At 42.6% G+C, this 26,274-nt stretch overlaps 1 protein-coding gene and 1 long non-coding RNA gene across 3 annotated transcripts in view; one reads left to right on the top strand and one right to left on the bottom strand.

The window, feature by feature from the left end:
* PCDH11X (protocadherin 11 X-linked) overlaps positions 1 to 26,274 on the top strand; it is a 1,026,455-nt gene that overhangs the window by 391,311 nt on the left and 608,870 nt on the right. The window lies entirely within an intron of this gene.
* LOC142659965 (uncharacterized) overlaps positions 7,653 to 26,274 on the bottom strand; it is a 56,014-nt gene continuing 37,392 nt past the window's right edge. Inside the window, exon 3 of the long non-coding RNA XR_012850397.1 lies at positions 7,653 to 7,713. This is a non-coding gene — a long non-coding RNA (uncharacterized LOC142659965). The remainder of the gene's footprint in view (positions 7,714 to 26,274) is intronic.

Here is a 26,274-nt window from a genome sequence, read left to right as displayed (position 1 = left end):
CGATTGCTGGTTCAACTCCCCTAGGGGGCTAATAAAATGTGTAAAAAAAAAAAAAGTCAAATCACGTTTTTAGTAGTGAAATATTAAAAGTAAAAAAAAAAAAAAACCTTTTCCTATTTTTCCTCTAAAGTAATGTAAAAAAAGTCAACAAAATTTGTATCGCTGCGTCCGTAAAAGTCTGAACTATTACAATATGGCATTATTTAATGTGCACAGTGAACACCATAAGAAATTTAAAATGACAAAATCGCCGTTTTTAGGTCAACTAAAATAAAGGGTAATAAAAAGTGATCAAAAAGGTGTATGCACCAAAAACTACAGCTCGTCCCGCAAAAACGAATCCCTCACTTTGCTCAATCGACGAAAAAATAAAAAAAATATGAGACTCAGGATGTGGCGACACAAAACTATTTTTTTTTTTTTTTTAACAAAAACGTATTTTTTTTTATTTTTTTTTTAAATGTACTAAAATATATATATAAAAAAACAATATACATCACCGTAACTGTATTGAGCCATAGAATAAAGTTTAGTTGTCATTTTTACCGCTCGGTGGAAGATGTAAAAACGAAACCCAAAAAACAATGGAGGAATCGCTGTTTTTTCCCAATTCCAGCCTGCAAAGATTTTTTTTCAGTTTCCCAGTACATTATATGGTACTTGACATTCTACCAATAGAAACTACAACTTCTCCCTCAAAAAAAATAAGCCCTCACACCGCTCTATTGATGAAAAATAAAAAAGAGTTATGGCTCTTGGAAGGCGGGGCGTGAAAAACGAAAACGAAAAACCAAAAAATGTCTCAGTCCCCAAGGGGTTACATTTCTATAAGGAGACATTGATCAAAATCCCGGCTACAACCAAAGCTAAACTTCAATTTCTTCTTTCTTATCAGAGCTCCTTGTATTGTGGGCCCGCAGATGACCATGAGATCGAGCTATTGGGGCTCTAAGTCAAATACGTAAAATCGTGGGGATCTGCGTGTTGTAGGCGCAATATGAACCCTAAAATGTTGCAGTACTGCAGCTGTATAAGATTGGCCTTAGACTATGCAATAGTAATATAATAGTATAATAATCTACCCTGGGTGTGGTCTGGATTATAATCTACAATACTCTACACATGCAGCGGTCTGGTTGGTCACCTGGATCCCCGATCGCCTGAGCGGTGTTAGTGCTTTGCACTAGTTTCTGCCGTCAGGTTACGTGCGCTGCTTCCGTTAGTCGATTCTAAATACGTGTCCATTTATATAAACAGGTAAATCTCGAGCCGTTGCCAATGTTTGACTGCATCTATAAGTAATGAAGTGCACACTGCGAGCTAATGACTCCCACGGCTTCCAAGTCTCTTAGTAAAATACGGTGACGCTGTAATATATTGACTCATGAAATGCAAATTTGCTGCTGGATTCTGAATTCTTTCCCCGTATGCACGCGGTTCGGGTGCCCACCAGAGAGCTTAGTCTGCAAATGAACCAACGCTCAAAACTTGGAAACCAACGAGACGAGATGTAGGTTCAACTCTCCAGAGTTCGGGGATGTTTGAAATCACATCTGCCTCGGTGACAGCGACGTCTTGAATGGAGGCGCGGCAGGCACGGGGTCACCTGCTAAACCAACTGAGCCGAAAAACTTGGACCAACACGGTGTCATAGTGGTACACGGCTGAGCCAAGGCACCTGCTGCTGGAGGTTATTCATCGCTGCCCAGGACTCGGTAGCACGGCAGCTGCGAATGTCAGGATGTGGAGATGCAAAAAGCAAACGAGGAAATACAAAGTGAAATGAACAGAATATTGTAAAATATCAATTGAAACCTGTTTAATATTAGCAAAGACTTCTGGTTTTATGTAAAAAAACAAAAACAAAAAAAAGCTTTAACTTACTAATATGCTATATGTGCCAGTTACTCTGCATTTTTAAGATCTCTGCTTGCTGTCAGCGCATGAAAAGCAAGTATAACCTAATAATTCTCACAGCAGTAGTTTTTGCCGATCCTCTCCAAGCTAAACAGTCTGGACTCCGGACTGATAGATACCTGAACTGATACATTATGACAAACTATTCGAGAGTGATTTATGCTGCTGGTGTGTTTAGTTTACAGAGGATTATCTAGATTAGATAAAATTGTAACAAACCCTCAGCTGTAAAATATGTATGAGCTCTGAATATATTCCCAACAATGGTTAGGATTTTATTTATTTTTTTTACATTTAATTGTACTTTGGCATGTAGACTTTTTCCAGAACTTTGATGCAGACCTATGTGTCTCCATGGTAACAGACTACAAACACTCTGTGTTGTCTGGTCCTATAATCATGTATTACTCCACTGCTGCTTGCTAGAAGACTATAGAGGCCAGCAGAAGGTTGTTATAATTTACACTGAGGGGGTTCCATATCCCTGAGTGTATTTCCAAGCTGCATTTTTCCCCCCGCAGAAATCACAGCTTCAATATGTCAGCAGGACCTTATGCAGACGAGTGTGTCCGTTTTGCGTCTGCAAAAAATGGACCGTATTTCATGCATTTCAGTTCCATGTGGCAACAGTTTTTCATGTCCGTGTTTCTGCACTTCCTGTTATTGTTTTAATTTTTTTCCTCTGTATTTCTTTAGCAACTGGTGCGGGAAACACAGACAGCACATAATTGTCGTCCATGTTTTTCACGCACCCATAGAGTTCAGTGGGTGATGTGGTCTGCAAAAACTGACTAAAATAGGACATACAGTGAGTTTCACACAATGGACAAACGCTGGGTGAAAAATCAAGCATGTGTGAATTCCCCCATAGATTTTCATGGGTCCGTGTGCTGTCGGTTATTTAAACGGACAACACACAGACATAAAATCCGTTCGTCTCAATAAGGCCTAAACAAGGGAGAATAGTAGGAGGACAGAGCATTGAGAGAATAGATGGGAGAGAGAGCAACTTCAAACGTCATAGGGAATGCCCACTGAGCTCTGAACCTGCAGCTCCACAAGCAAAATGATAGAGAAAGCAGGTCCTGTAAAAAGGAGGTATACAGAAACCTGCCGGAACATACAGCAGACACTGGTGCGTAGCTAAAAAACTGTTTTATCGCGACAGAAGTGTTGATATGTATTACAGTAGCTGTTATTAGACGTCATCTATCGTGCACAACGCTCACAAATTAACATTTGGCTTTGCCGAGCTTCTGTGTTATTATACTAGGAGGGGAAAACTGACTGTCTCTGGGGGAAAAAAAAAATGATTGTCCTGTTCCTATGGGAGACCGTTAAGCTCCATACGCATAGTTTGTAGGTAGAACCAGTCAAACGTGATCGATTTTTTTTTATAATTTTTTGCTAATTGGTAAAATATTTCAATAAAATCTAAATTTCAATTCTTTTAGTCCTTAGGCTATAGAGCATCAGGATACAATGTATGTAACATAGATCCAGTTCTGCTTATTAGATAATGATTGATGATGATGATTGATGGTGATGATGATAATAATTGATGATGGTGATGGATGATGGATGATGATTGATATTGATGATTGATTGATCATGATGATGGATGATGGGTGATGATGATTGATATTGATGATGATGATGGTGATCTGGGTCTGTGCTGCACTCCTTGCATTCTGTAAAACGCTTGAGAGAAGATTTCTGTAAATTATAACCTTTTCGCTCCTCTGGGAATTATTTGTGGCAATTAATGGCAACTTATTCAGATTCCTGTCCGTACTCCAAGTTTCCTTCTGGCTCCTGGAGACATTAAACCGGCAGCTCGGAAGAAAATGTGTGAAGAAGTCGTGAAGATCCCGGATGACATCACGACTTCTGTTTGTTGGTGCAATAGTTTACAGCATGTAGGAGGCTTCACGGCTGATCCTGAGGAGAGCGGAGCGCTCCGCAATACAAGCCGCCTGTCTTATCCAGAGATAGTGTGCTGCTGAACTGGTGTATCTAAGTCTACCATACGTGATACTATGCTGCTGAACTGGTGTATCTAAGTCTACCATACGTGATACTATGCTGCTGAACTGGTGTATCTAAGTCTACCATACGTGATACTATGCTGCTGAACTGGTGTATCTAAGCCTATTGTGCGGTATCTAAGCTGAGCTGTTGTATCTAAGAATATCATGTCTAATACTGGTTACTGAGCTGGTGTATCTAAGCCTATCATATACGATACTGTTGCTGAGCTGATGTATCTAAGCCAGTTATGTAAGGACTTTGTTCATTTGAATAGAACGTCTAGAATTCCCGGCACCTGCTGCAGAAACGACCACATTAAGATGAATGGAACTGATATTCAGCTGCAGAAATTTCTGCAACAAAATCTGTTGCATGTGACGGCATCCTGAGGGTTATGTTCACACAGCTTCAAACATCTGCCCATTGATTCCAAAGGGAAAAACAGTGTTTCGTTCCCACAGGGTGTTTTTTTACGCGGCCGTTTGTAAAAATGCCCCGTAAAAAAGAACTGCATGTCACTTCTTGAGCCATTTTTTTAAAATAAAAAAACGGCTCCAAACAACGGCCGTAAAGACGCATCAAAAACGCTTGATGCAAAAAAAACGGCTGAAAATCAGAGGCTGCTTTCCCTTGAAAAGCTCCGTATTTTATGTCCGTCAACACGTAGCAGAATATCTGCAAAAACGCACCTTTTTCTGCAGTTTTGACTACGTTTTTCCCTATGTTGGGGGATGGTGACATATGGTAAAAAAGCGCAGCAATTCTGGACACTTTCCGCAGCAGAAATTGACATGCTGAGGTCAATTTCAGCAATTTACGCAGCGTGTGGATGAGATTTGTTAAATCTCGCACACATTGCTGCTACTCTATTCTGCTGCATTTTTTCCGTCCGCAATTCCGGACGGAAAATATGCAACAATTACGTTACGTGTGGACAAGCCCTTATACTGTTTACTGAGCCACTGTATCTAATCCCATCATGTGTGATACTGTCTGCTGAACCGGTGTATCTAATCCCGTCGTGTGATACTCTCTGCTGAGCCGCTGTATCTAATCCTATCTTGTGTGATACTGTCTGCTGAGCTGTGTATCTCAACTCACATCCACGCATTGTTATGTACAGTTACATTTTCATGATGCAATAAATGACCTAATATTGTCCCACCATGCGCTCCCCTCCCCCACATGCGGGAATCTGAATACTATGTACTATAGGGTATCTCCAGTATTGGGCCCTTTACAGAATAAATACACAGATTCAGTCTTTTTTAGAAGTTGCATTTGCTCCCGGACTGCTGCCAGTGCTTGTTCCTCCCGTGTTCTCCTTGTTGGCGTGATTGTATAAGAGCGGGCATCCTCGTGCGGGCGGCCGGGCGCTGTGTCAGCAGCAAGTGCTCAGATCGGAGACCTCAACTTCACTAGCAGTTGGAAATAGAGTTAGCAATGATGTTTTAATGAAGAACTATTGAGTGTCTGGGTGGAAGAGCCGACGCTGGCGTCTAGACCGGCACTTGATATCAGATTAGGCCGGTGCTATGGCTAGCCAGGTTGGAAATCGGAGATCTGTCTCGCACTGTCAGACTAAGTTTTCCAATATCACTCAGGTGAAGTTTCAATAAAGTCATGTAACGTCTTGTCCGTTGTAGATTGTTATAATATACCAGGAATTCACCCCCCCTCCACAACATTATATTAGCCGTTCGCCTTCGCTGATACATAGAGCACATTATACCGGTCTATAAATGCTGAAAATTAACCCTTTATTGATTCAACATAGAGACATTATGAGCTTCATTTCACTGCAGTAGGACATTCTAATCCTTAAAGTGTACAGATGTAGCCAAGTTTATCTTGACTCTGATAACTTGCTGCAGCGTGATATCACACAACAAAAGCCATTGAAAAGGTCAAGTTAAAGTTTCTTGCCCCTGTGTATTTAAAGTGTTAAGAGTCCAGATAAAGATGACTACATCTGTATTTCCAAAGATTTAAACAATATTGTGACCGTTTAAGATCCTTTTACATGGTCCGATATGGGCCATGAAAGCGAGCGCTGATCAATGAGACAGCTCGTTTATCAGCTCGTTTGTTCCTATCTCAAGGATCAATGATCGGTTATGATTGGGGATGAGCGATCGTTATTACGATCATTTCTCCTCATACATTTCCATTGTGTCGTTTACACAGGGAGATGTTCTGCCGACTTGCGCCCATTTTATTGGCCACATAAATGATCAGATCAACCAATGAACAAGCTTGTGCTCATTCATCAGCTGATCATGGCCCTTTTTACACAATGATCGGGAACGAGCGTTTATAGGTAGACATTCAATCAAGTCCCTGCACAGTAAGGCTCTGTTCACACGCAAACTAAAAGATGTCTGAAAATACGGAGCTGTTTTCAAGGGAAAACAGCTCTTGATTTTCAGACGTTTTTTAAGCCACTGGCGATTTTCACTGCGTTTTTTGCGGTTGTTTTTGGGGCTGTTTTCAATAGAGTCTATGAAAAATGGCTCCAAAAACGCCCCAAGAAGTGACCTGCACTTCTTTTTCTCAGCCGTTTTTTTAAAAAAACGGCCCGTCGGAACAGAACGCAGTTTTTCCCATTGAAATCAATGGGCAGATGTTTGGAGGAATTCTGATTCAGATTTTTAGGCCGTTTGTGGCCTGAAAAACACCCGAAAATAGGCCGTGTGAACATACCCTAAAAGGGATAGGTTCTCTCACTGTGATTGACTGCCAGGGAGAACTGTAGAAGAGAGAGAAAAAGAGTGACAGTAAAATTACAAACAGGAAGTAGGTGTCAGACAGCTACTTCCTGTCCCAGAAACTGAAGGCAGGAGACGTTCAGAGCACAAGCGTCTGAGCTTACAAAAGAAAGAGTGCACACAGCAGCTTATTTTTGGCAAAGTCGTGCAGGCCGTAACAATTATAAGTGAAATTGAGTCAATGGATCAACACAGAATTATTGTATGCTGAACTCTTCGGGTATGTTCACACTAGGCGTATACACTGCGTAAAAGCACACAACGTGTCCGTCCTGTGCGCCGCAGGGAATTCTGGCCAAAAAAATGCACCAAATTGTGGTGCAGTTTTTCGGCCAGAGTGTCCACTGCGGAAAGCTGCACATAAAGAGTGTATACTTACCATGGCAATGCGTCCCACCAACATCATGGCGTTCTGCAGACCTAGGGTGATGTTTCATCCCATGTGACTGCTGCAGCCTGTGATTGGCTACAGTGGTCACATGGGAAGAAAAGTCCTCCCAGGAGGCCTGGGTAAGTATAATTTTTTTTTTTTCCGAGTAGCGTTTTTTTTGCGGCGGAATCGCTGCTTTTCCGTCGCAAAAAAAATTGCAACCTCTATTTGCTGCAGGTTTTTACCTCCCCATTGAATTCCATGGGGAAGACGCAACACAAAAGCAGCGATTACTCAAATACATTTGACATGCCGCGGACTAAAAAACGCACAGCCAGTCAATTTCGGAGCGTTTTTTCCGCTTATAATTAACGCAGCGTGTGGATACATTTGGGGGTTGTTTTGGTGGTGATCACGTGGATTTCTGCATCAAATCTGCTGCGTGTAAATAGAGCAGAAAGTTTCCCTCCCCACATGGTCAAAGCTGCGACATCCACCATGATGAAACCGTTTGGCTCATATTTTACTTTAATCTCGCAACATTGTAATTGTGAATTGTTTCTTTCTCCGGCTGCCGGTGTTCAGGGTTCAGCGTGGTGCAGCTACTTGTTTAATGCTTTTTGGCAGCTGAAAATACAAAAAAAAAAAGTGTTTAGCATTAAATGTAGGTTAGATGGCGTCCAACAGAAAGCCCTCGCACAACGCGCACGTTTCGGTTGCTTTGTAATTAGACCTAACGCTGTCTTTGCAGCTGGGCAGCGGCTCCATCTAATTCTAATTTAAATCTTTTGCCGAGACCTCCAGTCGGTAACGGACTCCATCTAAAATAAGTGCAATATAATGACTCCGACAAAGGATGGAATTTTCATTACACGGGAAGACGAAAATTGCAGTAATGTGGTGTTTTACAGCTTAAACGTCTCCTGATCAAATCTTTCCAATCCTCGGATTACCGTTTCTTTCTTACCTCTGCGTGAGATATTTATTTTTCCGGACAAGTTTTGGCTGCGCAGAGCCCCCTCTTTACTAACAAGGTATTTACAGCTAAATAAGTTATAAGTGACATCTGCTCGGTTGGATTCCTGGATAATTCCTGTATGTCGGTGGTAAAATTACTTTGCTGACAAAGACAATTCTTAGTGTACAGAAAAGGGCCTGTTGTGTGGAGAAAATTGCCGTATCAGATGTGGTTTAATGCCTAAAGTATAGATTTCAAATCTCGGAGTCTATACAGTCAAAAGTCTCCTCCAGTTCAATTGTCCTCCAAGAGGGATAAACATACAATTTTTGTAGTTTTATTTTTTTTCTGAGTTTTAACTGGGGGAAAACTAGATAAGGATTAAATGATACTTGGAGACATATTGGATTTGCTGTGTAAAATATTGATCTATAGCATCATGTTTATTTGTGGGAGATTTTCAAGCGAAGGTTATATGATAAATTCTGGTGTAAACTCAATGGTTGCATATATAATGACTAGAGCTTTTCTTTATAAGTAGAATATCATATACATAACATACTGTATACACAGCCTCAGATATATATACTAAAGGGGGCAGTATATATATAGTAGTTACAGTATATTCTTGAATATAAGAGCTGTATTATAGTAGTTATATTCTTGTATATAGGAGGCAGTATTATAGTAGTTATATTCTTGTATATAGGGGCAGTATTATAGTAGGTATATTCTTGTATATAGGGGCAGTATTATAGTAGTTATATTCTTGTATGTAGGAGCAGTATTATTGTAGTAGTTATATTCTTGTATATAGGGGCAGTATTATAGTAGTTATATTCTTGTATATAGGGGCAGTATTATAGTAGTTATATTCTTGTATATAGGAGGCAGTATTATAGTAGTTCTATTCTTGTATATAGGAGCAGTATTATAGTAGTTATATTCTTGTATATAGGGGGCAGTATTATAGTAGTTATATTCTTGTATATAGGTGTCAGTATTATAGTAGTTATATTCTTGTATATAGGAGCAGTATTATAGTAGTTATATTCTTGTATATAGGAGCAGTATTATAGTAGTTATATTCTTGTATATAGGAGCAGTTTTATTGTAGTTATATTCTTGTATATAGGAGCAGTATTATAGTAGTTATATTCTTGTATATAGGAGCAGTATTATAGTAGTTATATTCTTGTATATAGGAGGCAGTATTATAGTAGTTATATTCTTGTATATAGGGGCAGTATTATAGTAGTTATATTCTTGTATATAGGAGGCAGTATTATAGTAGTTATATTCTTGTATATAGGAGCAGTATTATAGTAGTTATATTCTTGTATATAGGGGCAGTATTATAGTAGTTATATTCTTGTATATAGGGACAGTATTATAGTAGTTATAGTCTTGCATATATGGGCAGTATTATAGTAGTTATATTCTTGTATATAGGGGGCAGTATTCTAGTAGTTATATTCTTGTATATAGGGGGCAGTATTATAGTAGTAATATTCTTGTATATAGGAGCAGTATTATAGTAGTTATAGTCTTGCATATATGGGCAGTATTATAGTAGTTATATTCTTGTATACAGGGGGCAGTATTATAGTAGTTATATTCTTGTATATAGGAGCAGTATTATAGTAGTTATATTCCTGTATATATGGGCAGTATTATAGTAGTTATATTCTTGTATATTGGGGCCGTATTATAGTAGTTATATTCTTGTATACAGGGGGCAGTATTATAGTAGTTATATTCTTGTATATAGGAGCAGTATTATAGTAGTTATATTCCTGTATATAGGGGCAGTATTATAGTAGTTATATTCTTGTGTATATAGGAGCAGTATTATAGTAGTTATATTCTTGTATATAGGGGGCAGTATTATAGTAGTTATATTCTTGTATATAGGGGCAGTATTAGAGTAGTTATATTCTTGTATACAGGGGCAGTTTTATAGTAGTTATATTCTTGTATATAGGGGCAGTATTATAGTAGTTATATTCTTGTATATAGGGGCAGTATTATAGTAGTTATATTCTTGTATATAGGAGCAGTATTATAGTAGTTATATTCTTGTATATAGGGGGCAGTATTATAATAGTTATATTCTTGTATATAGGGAGCAGTATTATAGTAGTTATATTCTTGTATATAGGTGCAATATTATAGTAGTTATATTCTTGTATATAGGAGCAGTATTATAGTAGTTATATTCCTGTATATAGGGGGCAGTATTATAGTAGTTATATTCTTGTATATAGGAGCAGTATTATAGTAGTTATATTCTTGTATATAGGGGCAGTATTATAGTAGTTATATTCTTGTATATAGGAGCAGTATTATAGTAGTTATATTCCTGTATATAGGGGGCAGTATTATAGTAGTTATATTCTTGTATATAGGAGCAGTATTATAGTAGTTATATTCTTGTATATAGGAGGTAGTATTATAGTAGTTATATTCTTGTATATAGGAGCAGTATTATAGTAGTTATATTCTTGTATATAGGGACAGTATTATAGTAGTTATATTCTTGTATACAGGGGGCAGTATTATAGTAGTTATATTCTTGTATATAAGAGCAGTATTATAGTAGTTATATTCTTGTATATAGGGGGCAGTATTATAGTAGTAATATTCTTGTATATAGGAGCAGTATTATAGTAGTTATATTCTTGTATATAGGGGGCAGTATTCTAGTAGTTATATTCTTGTATATAGGGGGCAGTATTATAGTAGTTATATTCTTGTATATAGGGTCAGTCTTAGTAGTTATATTATGTTACAGAAGTTCTATTTTTATACATTGTGAACAATGTTTCAGTAGTTATATTTTCACCAGAGGGGGCAGTATTATAACTTCATGTGACTTTCTGCCGAACAACAAGATCCGCACTGCTGTCTTTGTGTGTCTGAGATTGGTTCCATGCTTTGCTACATCCTGCTGTGCTCTGTATGGCTTTATGGTATTGTTAGTCATATTAGAACCTAGCAGCAATTGAAGCTGCAGGATCTCGCCGTGACACACTAACCTCATCTAATTGCCTCCCTTGTTCAATTTATTTCTCTGCATTTATAGGCGTGAGGTGACATGCTTAAATATTTTACATTGCAATTTACGTGAATAAATACACTGTGGAATAATCTATTAATGGACGTTATCTCCTTTTGCATAGTTTATGGGCCTGGCTCCCCTATTACAATGCACGCTCTGTACACATTCGGCCATACTGAGCTGTGCTAATGACAAGCCGCTCTGGCAGAATAGGAGCAGAGTCCGAGGGGTAGACTGATGCTGGCTCTCCTTACCGTCTAATAGAGCTGTACATCACTGTTCACATTTCTGCTGACTACGCATTTCGCTGATTATAATTCACCTGCATTACTTTCCTTTTATTTCTCTGCTCAGTACAAATGACGCATTACACTATTGGGATGAATTTGTTGTGTTGGGTGAGAATATTTATTTCACAGATAAGTGTAGATTGGATTGCGGTAACACTATCAAGTAGATTATATGGCTGTTATAATCCCGTTAATCTACCCTCTATGAAACCAATGCAACGCTGCTTTATGGATTTACTGCTGCATTGGATGTTTTAGTAAAGAATCAGATTGCAGAAAAGATTTCTAAGGTCATAACCGCCTTGGTGTCCTGCATTGGTCATCTGCAGCCGACCCACTCCTACTTTCCAAAATGTTTCAATGGATATATTCTACTTTCCTGTGTAGATGGTGCAGAATTGTATTGCCCCAAGCAATGTATGACGGTAATCAACTTTTGTTTCGATTTCAACCATAATATGTGTCTATTCAACTCTGCCCCTTAGGATCTCAGAAGGTGCTCAGGTCACTATAAGATCAGTGCATTTTACGGTGTTCATATTTTTTTACCCCCGTTGAACCCCCTCATATGTAAATGGAAGAAATATACAGGAGTCCCCCATCCTCTTTATCATTCTTTTCTAATGTCCAAAAGCTGATGCGCCAAAACCTGCAAGTTGCAATTAGTGTGTACAATACTTGATCCCTGATCAGGCAAAACGAACAGTCATGTAGATTTTAAGTAGATCCGATTATTATGGGGGCAGTGGGCAGGAAATAAATTTTATATATATCCTCTGTTACCCAGCTATTCAGGTGTAGAGATTAGGACACAACTGGCCATTTTGTAGGGTTGATAAATGAACCAGTCTTGTAATTACTCAAGTTGACAATAAGGTTATGTAGTTAATTTTTCATTATCACAATATTCTCATAAGTCTGGAGGAGTAGAACGGGAGACGTCGTGCCCTTATTTTTGGCTTGTTGTAATGTTATCGCAAAGACTACATTACTGTCTGCATCCTTTTTCTCTTCCTCATCCACTCCTTCCTCTTCCTCCTCCATTCCCTCTTCCTCCATCTCTTCTTCGGGTATGTTCAGACGGGCTATTTTCAGCCATTATTCGGGCGGTAAATGCCCCGAAAAATGGCTGAAAATGTGGGGGCTGAATGCCTACAAACCTCTGCCCAATGATTTCAATGGGAAAAAACGGCGTTCCGTTCCCACGGGGCATTTTTTACGCGGCCGTTTTTAAAAACAGCCGCATTAAAAAAAAAAGCCTTGTAAAAAGAAGTGCGTGTCACTTCTTGAGCCGTTTTTGGAGCCGTTTTTCATTGAATAGAAAAACCAGCCGTGAAAAACGCTAGTTTGATTTAAAAAAAAGTCTGAAAATTATGAGCTGTTTTCCCTTGAAAACAGCTCCGTATTTACTGCAGTTTTTTGTTAAGCGTGTGAACACACCCTTATACTCTTCCTTTTTTTTCCTCCTCTTCCCTCTCCTCTTTTCTCTTATTTTCCACCTTATCCTTATCTCCTCCTCTTCTTCCTTCTCTCCTTCCTTAACCGTTGTAGAGTCCGTGGCTGCGGGCCGTCAGCTCCAACCTCCCCCTGACATCCGCAGCCAAGAGTCGGCAAGCGCTGGCCCCAGCCTCCTCCTCAGGAGACGCCAGCGCTCGCCTCCACTCACCTCTGCCGGATCCCGTAGGATGCGCGCGCACGCTCGTGCCTCATGGACAAACTTTGACCCATGAGTACCCTGTATAAGAGTGGTCCAGCCCCCTAGCTCTATGCCTGAGCATTGTTGTGTTCCCTATAGTTTGCCTATGTGATGGCCTCCTAGTGTGTTTCCTGTTCCAGTCCCTGTCCCTGTGCCTATACCTGTTTCCAGTTCCTGTTCCTAGCAATCCATACCTTCCTGGTCTAGCACTGTGCCGTGCCTAAGTCGTGCTGCGCTACATCCACATCTGACCTGCTGCACCTCGCCTGACGTCCGCCTGCTACCTAAGTCCCAGCCGAGCCTGCCCTGCTGCTGTCTGAGCTGCCACAGGTACCTATAGAACTATAGACATTCACCTGCTCCCTGTTGGCCAGCTGCCCTACCGCCAAGGTGGTACGGCCCAGTGGGTCCACAGACCCTTCGTGACAACCGTCTCTTCTTCTTCCTTCACATTCTTCACCCCCATTCTCTTCATCTTACTTTTTTTCTTCTCCCCCTTCCTCCGCCATATCATCTTCTTCTTCATCATCTTCATCTTCCTCCTCCATACCTTCTTCTTCTTCCTCCTCCGTATCATCTACTTATTATTCTTCTTCTTCCTCCATATCATCATTTTCTTTTTCTTCTTCCTCCTCCATATCATCTTCTTCTTCCTCCTCCATATCATCTTCTTCTTCCTCCTCCTCCTCCTCCTATTCCTTCAATTATTCCTTACCCTTCTCTGCTTCTTTCTCCTCCTCCTCCTCATATTCCTTCTATTTTTCCTTACCCTTCTCTGCTTCTTCCTCCTCCTCCTCCTATTCCTTCAATTATTCCTTACCCTTCTCTGCTTCTTCCTCCTCCTCCTCCTATTCCTTCTATTATTCCTTACCCTTCTCTGCTTCTTCCTCCTCCTCCTCCTTCTATTATTCCTTACCCTTCTCTGCTTCTTCCTCCTCCTCCTCCTATTCCTTCTATTTTTCCTTACCCTTCTCTGCTTCTTCCTCCTCCTCCTCCTATTCCTTCTATTATTCCTTACCCTTCTCTGCTTCTTCTTCCTCCTCCTCCTCCTCCTCCTCCTATTCCTTCTATTATTACTTACCCTTCTCTGCTTCTTCCTCCTCCTCCTCCTCCTCCTCCTCCTATTCCTTCTATTATTCCTTACCCTTCTCTGCTTCTTCCTCTTCTAGTTTCACCTCTTCTTATTACCTATTCTACCTCCTCCTCAACATTCTTCTTTTGCTTCATGAATACATTATTAGTAAATTGTCCAACCTCAGACCTGTACACATCGACCCCTCCACTCTTCATAGCCATCAATTTTATGGCCTCCATATTCAATGCTTTTTTGTGAAATCCAAATCTAAAGAGATGGAGGCCCCGCGGTTACAAATACTTCAGAGTCCACAGTGGATAAGGCCTGGACCGCTGATGGGGCTATAAATCATCTGTCTGCCGAACACTCAACAATGGACCCTTCAAAAAATCATCCGTGATCTTTTTGTTTTTTTATGTCTCCACTTTTTCGCTACTTTGTGCTTTATTGGCTGAACATCTCCAGTTTTGTGAGGTCACCATGTCAAGGTAGTGCTATTGTCCCCGAACTGAGGAGCTCAGTGTCCACCCCATGATTTCTTCAATTCCCTGTTTTATTTTTTCTAAATTAATTTTACTTTTCTTGGTTTCGATCTATCACATAAACTCTTGTAGTTTTAATATCTGTCAGATTCTGTGTTTTATTAAATAAAGGTTTTGTTTTTTTGAGTTTATCGTTTTCCTTTTCTGCCTCTGAGCTACGTATCAATCTTCGTACATATATTTAGGTAATGTATGCAGCGAAGGCAATGGGTGTGATTGGACTACTTCACCATATGTCAGGATTTAGGAGGCTGTCAAAACAAAATATTGTGGTACAGTTAAATTGGGAAAGTACTTGTGGATTATAATTCAGTCTGTTAAAAACAGGAGGTATTCACATGATTATTTTTTCGCCACATTTTCCTATTTTTTCAACAATTATGCAAGAAGTATTCCAGAAGGGCAATTACACGACCTGCCCGAGGGGTTCTTTTTTTTTTTAGTGGGGGCAGTAATGGCACATTTTGAAAATATTGGCAACATGGTCATCCCACATTTACGAAGCGTTTTTTGCCGGTGTTTGGCATTAACTGTGCCAAAAAAAGTTTCAAATGATGATGTGCAACAAATTTGTGGTAACATTTGTGACTTTTCTGTTTATCGAATTTAAAATGTGATGAGAAAAAGGAGCATAGTCTCCAAAGAGACGTAGTATAGACCTAATTTATTAAAGTAGTAAACGGTTAAAGTGGCGCAACTTTTGCCACAAATCGTAGCAGGCTCATAGTAGGCGTAGATTTTTTTTCTGACTGTCAGACAGTATAAAATTAATTTTGCGCAAATCACTTTGACTATCTCCTTTACTTAGACTGGAGTAAGAGTAGATGTGATATTACACGGCCTGACGTGGGCCGTGTAAACGAGCGCCAATCAACGAGACAGCTCGTTGATTGGTGCTTGTTTGCTCCTTTCGCGAAAAGTTAGTATGAGGACGAGCGCTCGTTACTCCTATCCCCGTAACGTTTCAAACATGTCGTCAGCGCGTCATTGTTTACACAGGGAGATGTGCTGCCAACAATGATAATATTTTCAGCATTTAAAACGATCCAATCAGCCAATGAATCAGCGTTTGTTCGTTCATCGCCTGATCGTTGCCATGTTCACACAGGACAATTATCGGGAACGCTCGTTTGCCCAATACTTGGTCCTTGCAAAAGGGCCTTAAATGTGGGCTAATGCATTTTTTCAGAAGCTCAACCATGGTTCAAAAATGAACATTATATTATAAATTCTATTTCAAGGGACAATAAACCTTCATCTTTATTTTCTGTGAAGTTAAAGGTGTTTTTACTGTAATCATTATTTATCACCTATCCACAGGACAGGTGATTCTAACGATAGGTGATAAATATCTGATCGGTGGGAGTTACGAGGACGGACTTACCTTGCCGTTCCTGGGAACTCCATAGGAATGGAGCAGTAGTGCGCATGCTGGACCCCCGCACCATTCATTTCTATGGGGCTGCCGAGCCCCAAAGTTATATCTGCAGATCTATGCAGAGAACCTAAGCTTCACTTATATCAGCTGTTGAGTATACATGTGAATACTGCCATGGCATTGCCAGAGGGTCTTTGGCGCTATCCTTAAGGGATTCCCTGGCATAGACCCACGCCAGTCCCAAGTGGTGATTCCTAATTTAGTTTACTGGTGGCATAGGAGTTCTACACTTTGGACAACCCCTTGTAGCATAGCTATTTTGGCATTTGAGGATAGTGGAACGAAGTCTCCAAATGAGGACCCCTGAGGGTTATTGTATTTAGAGTAGAAAGCTGCTGCTAGGACTAGATCTCGCTCCAGTGGATCCAGTGTGCATTACACAGAAGGTCCATACATTTCAGTAGGCACCACTAAAACATGCTTCAGGGGGTTGTCCAGTTATGAAGACCCAAATCCCCTAGTAGGGAATTCTGAATAATAGAGCGTGGTCTTCTGTCCAGTATCCATGTCTCTTGGCCAGAGTGAAGAGTGGTCACATAGAGGGTCTCTCTCTATCTCTCTCTGGAGGACCTGACCTGTCCTGTATTACAGAGACAACACATTTATATAAATGGACACTGTGTAATACTTCATATCCCCTGTGGTGGCGCTGCAGGTAAATTGAACACTTACTGCCATGTTTCCACACAGATTACAGCTGATTGCTGGGGATCTCAGCAGGGGGACTCTTTCTTATCCGCTTATTAAGAGACCCTTCTAACAAGTACGGATTGACCAAAGGGGCGCCTTTAATATATTCTTAGTAGAGCGGTTTTTAGGGGGAACTCCGGTCCATTAATGTCTTTCATTCTTCGAGATATCTGTTTATTTTGTGATCACGTGTAGGCAGAGCGCTCCAGTCACGAGCTGTGAAATTACTCAAGCAGGAGAGGATGGGCAAATTCTGCAGGAAATAAAGTCCTACTACAAACGGTTCTTAGAAAATATTTTTCTGGAGAGGTTCATCAGTTGTAAATAATATTGGGTTTGTTTTCCACCTGGGTATTGTATGTCCTTGTTTTTTTCACACTTGCTTGATTTTTTTCTTTACAATCATAAAATGTTTAAATGGCAGCAATCCATGAACAAAAGGTAATATAAAGTCAGCGCAATCTACCGGTTAGGAAGTCTTATTGTATTTACAAGTTCCCATAGTAAACAACATGACATTGAATGGGTGAGAAGCGGACCATGCAAATCTGTGAATACAGGATCGCCACATCTAGACTTGTGCTACAGTTTTCAAAAAAATTCAAAAATTAATGAGCTATTTGGTGACTCGTTTCACAAGCGTAACCTGGAGTTTCTAACCCCCAATGCAAATTCTGTGACGGGGTCCCCATGTTTCATGCACCATTTATAGTACTGGCGTCGTCTTTTGTGGCAGAGGGGCACCAGAGTCCAGTATGACTGCTACCTCTGCCCACGTATAGCTAGGTTCTTGAAGGGAATAGTAGACAATCTGAGCTTTGTGCCGTCCGAATTGAGGGAAGTCCTGATATAGACCCCGGGACAAAACTATAGCTGGAAATTAGAAAGACAAGTTACCACCTTAATGTTATTTGATGGTCATCTAAGTGTCCGAAGTTTTAGCATTGCTGTTCAGGATCCTCATCTCTTCAATCTGAAACTTCTACTAGACTGGATGGGTCCTCCACCCAAACTACCTTTTTAAAGGAGTTGTCCAGTTTAAAAACCCCATATCCATATATTAGGGAATATAGAGGGTTAATAGAGGGGTCTTGATATGAATGGACACTGTGTAATGCTTCACTTCTCCTGTGGTGGCGCTGCAGGGAAATTCAACACTTATTGACAGGTTTCTCAACAGACAACTGATCGCTGGGGGTCCCAGCATGGAAATGCTTTTTGATCTGCTTATTGTCAAGAGCCCCTACTGACAACTAGGAATTGTCCATAGCGAAGTACCCCTACAAGCTGGCCATACAGATGTGTCCATCCTTACCTTTACTTGACTTTGGTTAAGGACTCCAATCTCTCATTAAATCGTTTCAATTCAATGTTGTGACATGCTAGCAAAACCCTCGACAGGATACAATCCACATCACAACCACTGGGTGGCCACAGATAGACACATATAGCATAGACATCTCGTAGCAAAGTATCGCAAAATCATGTTTTATTTTTTTCAGAACTGGTCATTTCGCAGGTCTCAGGATATGTTAATATAAAAAAAAAGGTTAGGTAGGACACACGTGTACTTTAGAGATTTCAGACTACGGCTTTCTGAATGACTTGCCGTTCGTGGTTTGTCTGTGAGGGTTGTCAGGTCTGGATGATCATAAGTTAAAACGATAAATCACCGACTATAGTAGATCAATCGCTGCCTTGCTCTGTGACCTGCGAGGGGAGGAAACAGTTTGTGGATCCATCCCCCACCCTGTATTTCTTCAATAAAATGGTCTATATCCGCAGTCTAGAAGCTTTAATGTATGGGCCGCGTTAGGAAGTCATTAGAATGGTTGGGGGCCTGTGGCTGGCAGCGGCGAATCACGTGTACCAATGGCCTTGGCCTGTTCACAAAACATGAACCCCGGCCGTTTCTATACTGAGCAGCGTTAAGATTCAATGAATGGAAATTGGGCACTGAAGGACACTAAAGGGGCAATAAATGGCAAAAAGTGACCTGACACTTCATTTTTTGCGTAAAAAAAACGCGCCGTATGCACGATAATGCGTTTTCCGGCAAAAACGCGTTGAATACGCCGTGTCAACAAGACCTTAGCCTAATGTCTCAGAAATGAAGTACACGGCTCGTGCCTAATCTATATATTTTTCTATCATTACCACGACTGTCTTGAAAAGTGTTGGCGTTACTAAGCGAAGTCGTAAAATGCGCCAAATTAAGACCACAATTTTCACCACTAATTTTTGCTGTATTTGTGCGTTGGGCATAGAGATGTGTCTGTATATCGTGCTATATACGTCATTTAGATAACTTTGACGCAGAATGTGCCATTTTCACCGACTCCTAAGTCTATACATATATTGTATTTTTCCTGTTGTGTAACTTCTATTCTCCCTGTAATTTTACGTCAGTATCACATCAATCTCTTGACTTCTCTTCTCCGCACCGCTCTTATTACTGATGACAGGCAATTAGTTTACTGCAATTAAATATATGTTGCATTCAATCATATTCGATCTATTCAGCGCCTCCTTTGTTGTTAGAAATATCTTTCTCTGCTTTCCATTCAGTCAGACATTGATTCTTTTTAAATTGTGCATTCCCTCGTAAAATTGTGTTATTGCCAAAATGATAAAGGGAAATGACTATCATTACGGTTATTGTTTAGCGGCGCCCGCATTGCGCCGTATCGCATTCTTGGGACGGTGCATTCACTTGGCGAAGGCTGTTGTGCCGAGATCTAGATGCAGCGACAATGAGGAAAGTGTAATCCAGAGATACACGAGTAAAGGTCGTCTTACACTGCCCGTCCTGTGCCGTGTAAACGATCGCCGAGACAGCTTGTTGATCGGCGTTCGTTTGCTCCTGTCGCACAGAGCTATGGATGGGGACGAGCGCTCGTTACTCTGATCGATCGTCCCCATAGATCGTCCCCATACATTATCATGTCGGCAGCGCGTCTCCCTGTTTACACACAAGATGTGCCGCCGACAACGATATTTAACTTTTTTTAAAACGATCCGATCAGCAGATGATCGAGTGATTGCTCGTTCATCTGCTGATCGCTGCCCTGTTTACACAGAGCAAGTTTCGGCAAAATAGCGTTATATGATCGTTTGCCCAATAATTGGCCCATGTAAAAGGCCTTAACACCGGAATAGTCGATGGTGTCTGCTCTTACAATGATGAAGTGATGGTCCGACATCCTACTCCGTGTGATGATGTCATAGCGGCGTGTAATAGCAAAACGGGTCATTTACAAGACGTAGAACTGGATGTACACGGGGAGATGTCTAAGGCTCTTCACATCACGATATGTGAACACGTTCGTAAAAACAAACAAACAATGGCATTCCCCCATACAAAACAAATCTTATTCATTGAACACTACCATATATTAACCCAAAAATTACTTAAAAAAATATATATAAAGTATGTGTGACTCGTCCTTCTAAAATTTTTTTAAAAACAAATGACCTAGTTATGAAGCATTAAAAATAAAGTGGAATGTGAGGAGGCAAAAACGTCAACGTTTTCGGTCCTTAAGGGGTTAAAGACCAAGGGAACCCCTTTAAATTTGTGATTCACCATGGAGTATAAAATAACAATTACAAATTCATCTCTGCTACATCTGTGGACTGTTACTTGTCATCACTAATATAGATAGTCGGTAAATGACAAAGACTTGTTTATTATCTCATTTACATAACGTGGGCACAGATTCAATGCCACCCTGACTGATCATTAGACATGGATGGTGTCAGGCAGCTCCCTCCAAAGCTCAAGACTGACATCCTTGAACATATCAAGACTAACGAGTGGTTTTAGCTTTGAGGGGTTAAATGTTTTAATCTGGAAAAATCTGCATAAAACCGACCAAAAACACAAATCACAAACTGTGTACAATTTTTTGCCTGTTTTGGAATTTGCTAATTTTACAGAAATTCATCCAATTTTTGCCCTTCGCCGACTTCTATTTAATCATTTTCTAGGAATGTTGAGCCTGATTTTACGTAGATTATCATGACTTAAGGTATGTTTGATGCTTCCGCTATCTACGACCTTACACCCCAAACCCCAATAAGAGACCACACATGAATTTTGGTGTAAAGGCCACAGCAGCCATTTATTAAACACCCCTTTTTTCTGAAAAAGAGCATAACCATAAACACATCATAACTCCATGATAACATCCTGCTCTATTTCCCAACTCCAGATAAAGGATCCTTGAAGGCACTTCAATCATTAAACTCCATCGTTTCCTTATTAGGTCTGGACCCCTTACCCTACAGCCGTTCTGCACCTGACCCGAGGGCACCAACCATGTCCAAGACCTCTCTCTCCCTTCCTGGGGACCCTGCCCATCAGGAATATATATGAGCTGGGTAACCACTCCCCAGCCCCTCCAATACTATCCCGGGTTAAACGCCCCGAGTTCTCTTGCAACAATCTCCATTGTTGCTTCTCCTTCTCATTCCGTGCCTCCAAAGACCCCTCCTCCTACCGCCATTGCTACTGTGACAAAACAAAACCCCAACCGACAAATTCCCATAAACAGGAGAAAATACTGGGAGGGCGGGCGGGACAAAAATTTCTCCTGTTGTCCAGCGGGAAAGAGGGCTGCCTCTTCCCCGCATGGACTTATATACTTTATTCTCCACCCACCACATATAGATACATTTTGCCCCATGCCCCCTTTCACATAACCCTCCCATCCCTATAAATATAGCCTAAAACATAATACCTAAAACATAATAGCCTAGAACTCCCAAACACCTAGTCATGCGCTTGCTTCATTACGGCTGCGCCTACATTACGCTGGGCTTACTTGACTTAAGGTATGTTTGATGCTTCCGCTATCTACGACCTTACACCCCAAACCCCAATAAGAGACCACACATGAATTTTGGTGTAAAGGCCACAGCAGCCATTTATTAAACACCCCTTTTTTCTGAAAAAGAGCATAACCATAAACACATCATAACTCCATGATAACATCCTGCTCTATTTCCCAACTCCAGATAAAGGATCCTTGAAGGCACTTCAATCATTAAACTCCATCGTTTCCTTATTAGGTCTGGACCCCTTACCCTACAGCCGTTCTGCACCTGACCCGAGGGCACCAACCATGTCCAAGACCTCTCTCTCCCTTCCTGGGGACCCTGCCCATCAGGAATATATATGAGCTGGGTAACCACTCCCCAGCCCCTCCAATACTATCCCGGGTTAAACGCCCCGAGTTCTCTTGCAACAATCTCCATTGTTGCTTCTCCTTCTCATTCCGTGCCTCCAAAGACCCCTCCTCCTACCGCCACGACAATCATGTGTGACCCCTTACACATGATTGTCCCTCCACAACTGCAGGGCTTTCTCCATGCCCTCCTTAATGTCCAAGGTCCACATATCCAGACCCACCTCGTTTAGATGAACACCATCCGCCCTGAGGAAACCTACCTCTCTACCCTCCAACTCCTTATGCCTCACCACAACACCGCCATTGCGTGCCACAAACCTGCCAACTACCTTGTTGACCTTTGCTCGCGCTTTGTTTAAGCTATGTACGGAACGTGCCTGCCGCCACACCTTGCGAGCCACAATATCCGACCATACAATAACCACTCCTGGGAACGCCGACCACAACCGCAAAAGGTCAATCTTCACATCCCTCACTAAATCCCTGGACGACCGAATGCCCAAATCATTGCCGCCAAGGTGCACCACTAAGATATCCGGCGCCCTGTCCAATCCCGCATAAAATTGTACCTCTGGTAACAGCCTACACCACAGCATGCCCCGCAGGCCCAACCATCTGACCTGCACCTCTGCGTGATCCATGCCCAACTGCCGTCCGGCCGGACGAACATCAGCACGCACACCTCCCCAGTGTACGTAGGAGTGCCCCATGATCCAAATCAAGCAGGGACCTGCACCTAAAACAACACAAAACAACAACGTAACTACTCCATATCCACCTCCAGCACATCTTATCACCACCGCCTCAAAGCAAGTGAGGCCGCACATACAACCTGTATCTGTCTGACTCCCACCTACCAATCTTCTTAACCATCGCCGGGGATAAACCCCACCGAGCTGCTTCCGTAGCTGCGCCAATTCTAAAGGAATGAGAGCTAAAACCTGCTCCACCTCTGCCGGACAACAGGATACATTTTTTGAACACCTGTGAAAACTGGAATTTTGACAGAGACAGCCCGTCTGCATGAACCAACAAGGATGCCGGGCCCTCAGGCCTCACCGCAACAAACTCCCGAAAACAGCGGACCGGGCACACCCGCGACCCTGGTAACTCATACAAACGCACCACAAAACCTCTCCCCTCCTGATCTGTCTTAGATCTACGGAGCAAACAAGAAAGGCAGGAGCCATCCAAATCCACATCAGCATACAATAAACCCCCTGCCACACTCTTACTGGCCGACACCAACTCCGATATCCGGAACGCCCCAAAGAAAGCCAAAGAAAAGGCCAGTGTAAATAGCCGCACTTCAAATGCTGAAACACAAACCTCCCTCAACAATTCACAAATCGCTACCAACAGCTCAAATGACACCGGCTTCCTGAGATCCCTAACTGCGGAACCCCTCCTGAAACCCTTCATTGCCTGCCGCACCAGAAGGACTTAGTCACGTCCTCCTCACCTTTCTTCTTAAACCAAAAAGCCAAGGCCGACAAACTGCGAGCGACCATTGCTGCAGACGACCCCTCACTGTACGCATTTCCTATAAAATACAGCAAACACGCCTGCCGATCTGCAATACCTGCCTGCGCATTTTCCAACAACGTCTCCCATACTTGCCACACCGCACTGTACCTCTGCCACGTGACCGCACTAACCGACCTTTCCACAAGCGACATCGCCATTGTCACACCACCTTCCACAGATGCTCTGGACAAGGCAGGCCATGAGACTCCGCCCCCGGCGCCAGCAGACGAAACCTGTCCCACTGTTGACGAGAAAGGGAATCAGCCACAGAATTCAGCACCCCAGGAATATGCACTGCCACAAAATGCGCATTTAACATCAAACCTCTCAAAACTAAATGTCGCAATAGCCGCACGACTGGCGGAGAATTAGCCGTCTGGGCATTAACAGCCTGAACGACACCTAGATTGTCACATACGAAACGCACTCTCCGGTCCCGCAGACAATCCCCCCACAACTCCGCAGCCACCACAATCGGGAACAATTCCAGCAGAGCCAAGTTACGGACAAAACCACATTCATGCCATGTATCAGGCCAAACTCCTGCACACCACTGCCCCTGGAAATAAGCCCCAAATCCACATGCACCTGATGCATCAGTATACAGCTCCAAGTCCACACTAGACACCGGCTGATACATGAGCACCGACCGCCCATTATAGGTCTGCAAAAACTCCCCCCACACCAACAAGTCAGCTTTCAACTCCGCCGACAACCTAATGAAATGATGAGGGGAATGCACCCCTGCGGTAGCATTCGCCAACCGCCTGCAAAACACCCGCCCCATGGGCATAATCCTACAAGCGAAATTCAAATGCCCCAACAAGGATTGCAAGTCCCGCAATTGTATCTTCTTCCTGCGCAGCGCACTCGCCACCAACTCTCTCATCTCCAGCAACTTATCATCAGGCAAGCGACACTCCATGTTATCTGAATCAATCATGATTCCCAAAAACTTAATGACCGTCGTGGGTCCCTCAGTTTTCTCAGGCGCCAAAGGTACCCCAAAATCCATTGCCACTCTCTCCATAGTGTGTAGCAATCCTGCACACACATAGGTACCCGGCGGACCGATAAACAGGAAATCATCCAGATAATGTAGGGCAGATTGCACCTGCGCCTCCCGACGGACCACCCACTCCAAAAACGTGCTAAACATCTCAAAATAAGCGCATGAAATGGAGCAGCCCATCGGGAGGCAACAATCCACAAAATATTCCTCCTGCCAATAACATCCCAGCAAACAAAAACTATCCGGATGCACCGGCAATAAACGAAAAGCGGCCTCAATGTCAGTTTTCGCTAACAGAGAGCCCTTCCCGTATTTCCGAACCCAAACAACCGCCGCATCAAAGTTAGTGTAACTGACCGCGCACAGGGCCGGATCAATGCCGTCATTCACCGACTCGCCTTCCGGATAAGACAAGTGATGAATAAGGCGGAATTTATTCACCTCCTTTTTTGGAACCAAACCTAACGGGGAAACACGCAAATTCTGAACAGGCGGGGAGGAAAACGGCCCCGCCATGCGGCCCAAAGCCACCTCCTTCAGCAGCTTATCCGTAACCAGATCAGGCCGCGCCAAAGCAGACGACAAATTACGGACTACCCCGTCACGTCCCACCGACGTACAAGGAATCCGAAAACCTTCTGAAAATCCTAACCACAACAAATCCGCCACTTTCTTATTTGGATAGCCCCTTAAAAACGGGAGCATCCTTTCCACCCTCACCGGCGTCGCCCCTCTTCTGCTCAGCATCTCCCTGCCTGCCCTTATGCTTCTTGAAGCATCTGGACAAACCATGGGCGCCTCCGCAACCGGAGCACTCGTGCTTGTACCTACAATCTGGGCCGAACTTGCAATGCCCCTCATTATACTGCCAGCAACACCCCTTTCCTGAGGATCCTGACCGACCCGCTGCTGACCCCTGACCGCCGGCCGCATCACGAAAGGGCTGCTGCCCCTGTTTTGGCGCAGACATCAGACGCATCCATAAACTGATATCCTTGTGATCCCATCGCAACGACGGGCGCACCGACTTCCGCTGACGAAACTGTTCGTCATACCGCAACCACGCATTACCACCGTATACACGATACGCCTCCCCTACCGAATCCATATAACAGAATAACGCCGAACAGTTCTCCGGCGCCTTCTCACCCACCACACTAGCCAAGATAGCGAAGGCCTGCAGCCAATTCGCAAAAGTCCGTGGAATCAAACGATACCGCCGCCGCTCCTCCTCCTCCTTCTTACTTTCATCCGGTTTCCACCGGTCCAAATTAAACTTCTCTAACGGCAGCAAAGAAAAAATCTCAACATATTCATCTTTCCATATCTTTTCCCTAATCTCCACCTTCAAATGTGCCCCCAGCGGGCCCTCAAAACACACATAAACCTCACCTTTAGCGGCGTCAGCCAAACGCACATCCTCCACCACCTTCTTAGCTGTACTAGCCGCCTCGTCAACTGCTTTTCCCACAGCCACTACGGCACCCACAACCGGCGCCACTTCACTAACACCCGCAATCACTGCCGCAGCTGCACCAGAAATCGCCTCATTAGCAACCGCACTCCCTGCCGCACTAGCAGACGCCTCACTAGCAGCGCCCCATACCCTCGCTGGCGACTGCTCTACGCCTGGCACAATTCTCATAAAATACTCCTGCATCCCTCTAAACAACAATTGCATCTGTGACATTGACAATATCCCCCCCA

The sequence above is a fragment of the Rhinoderma darwinii genome, chromosome 8, assembly GCF_050947455.1.
Source record: "Rhinoderma darwinii isolate aRhiDar2 chromosome 8, aRhiDar2.hap1, whole genome shotgun sequence".
Taxonomy (NCBI): Eukaryota; Metazoa; Chordata; class Amphibia; order Anura; family Rhinodermatidae; genus Rhinoderma; species Rhinoderma darwinii.
This window is presented reverse-complemented; position numbering and strand designations above follow the sequence as displayed.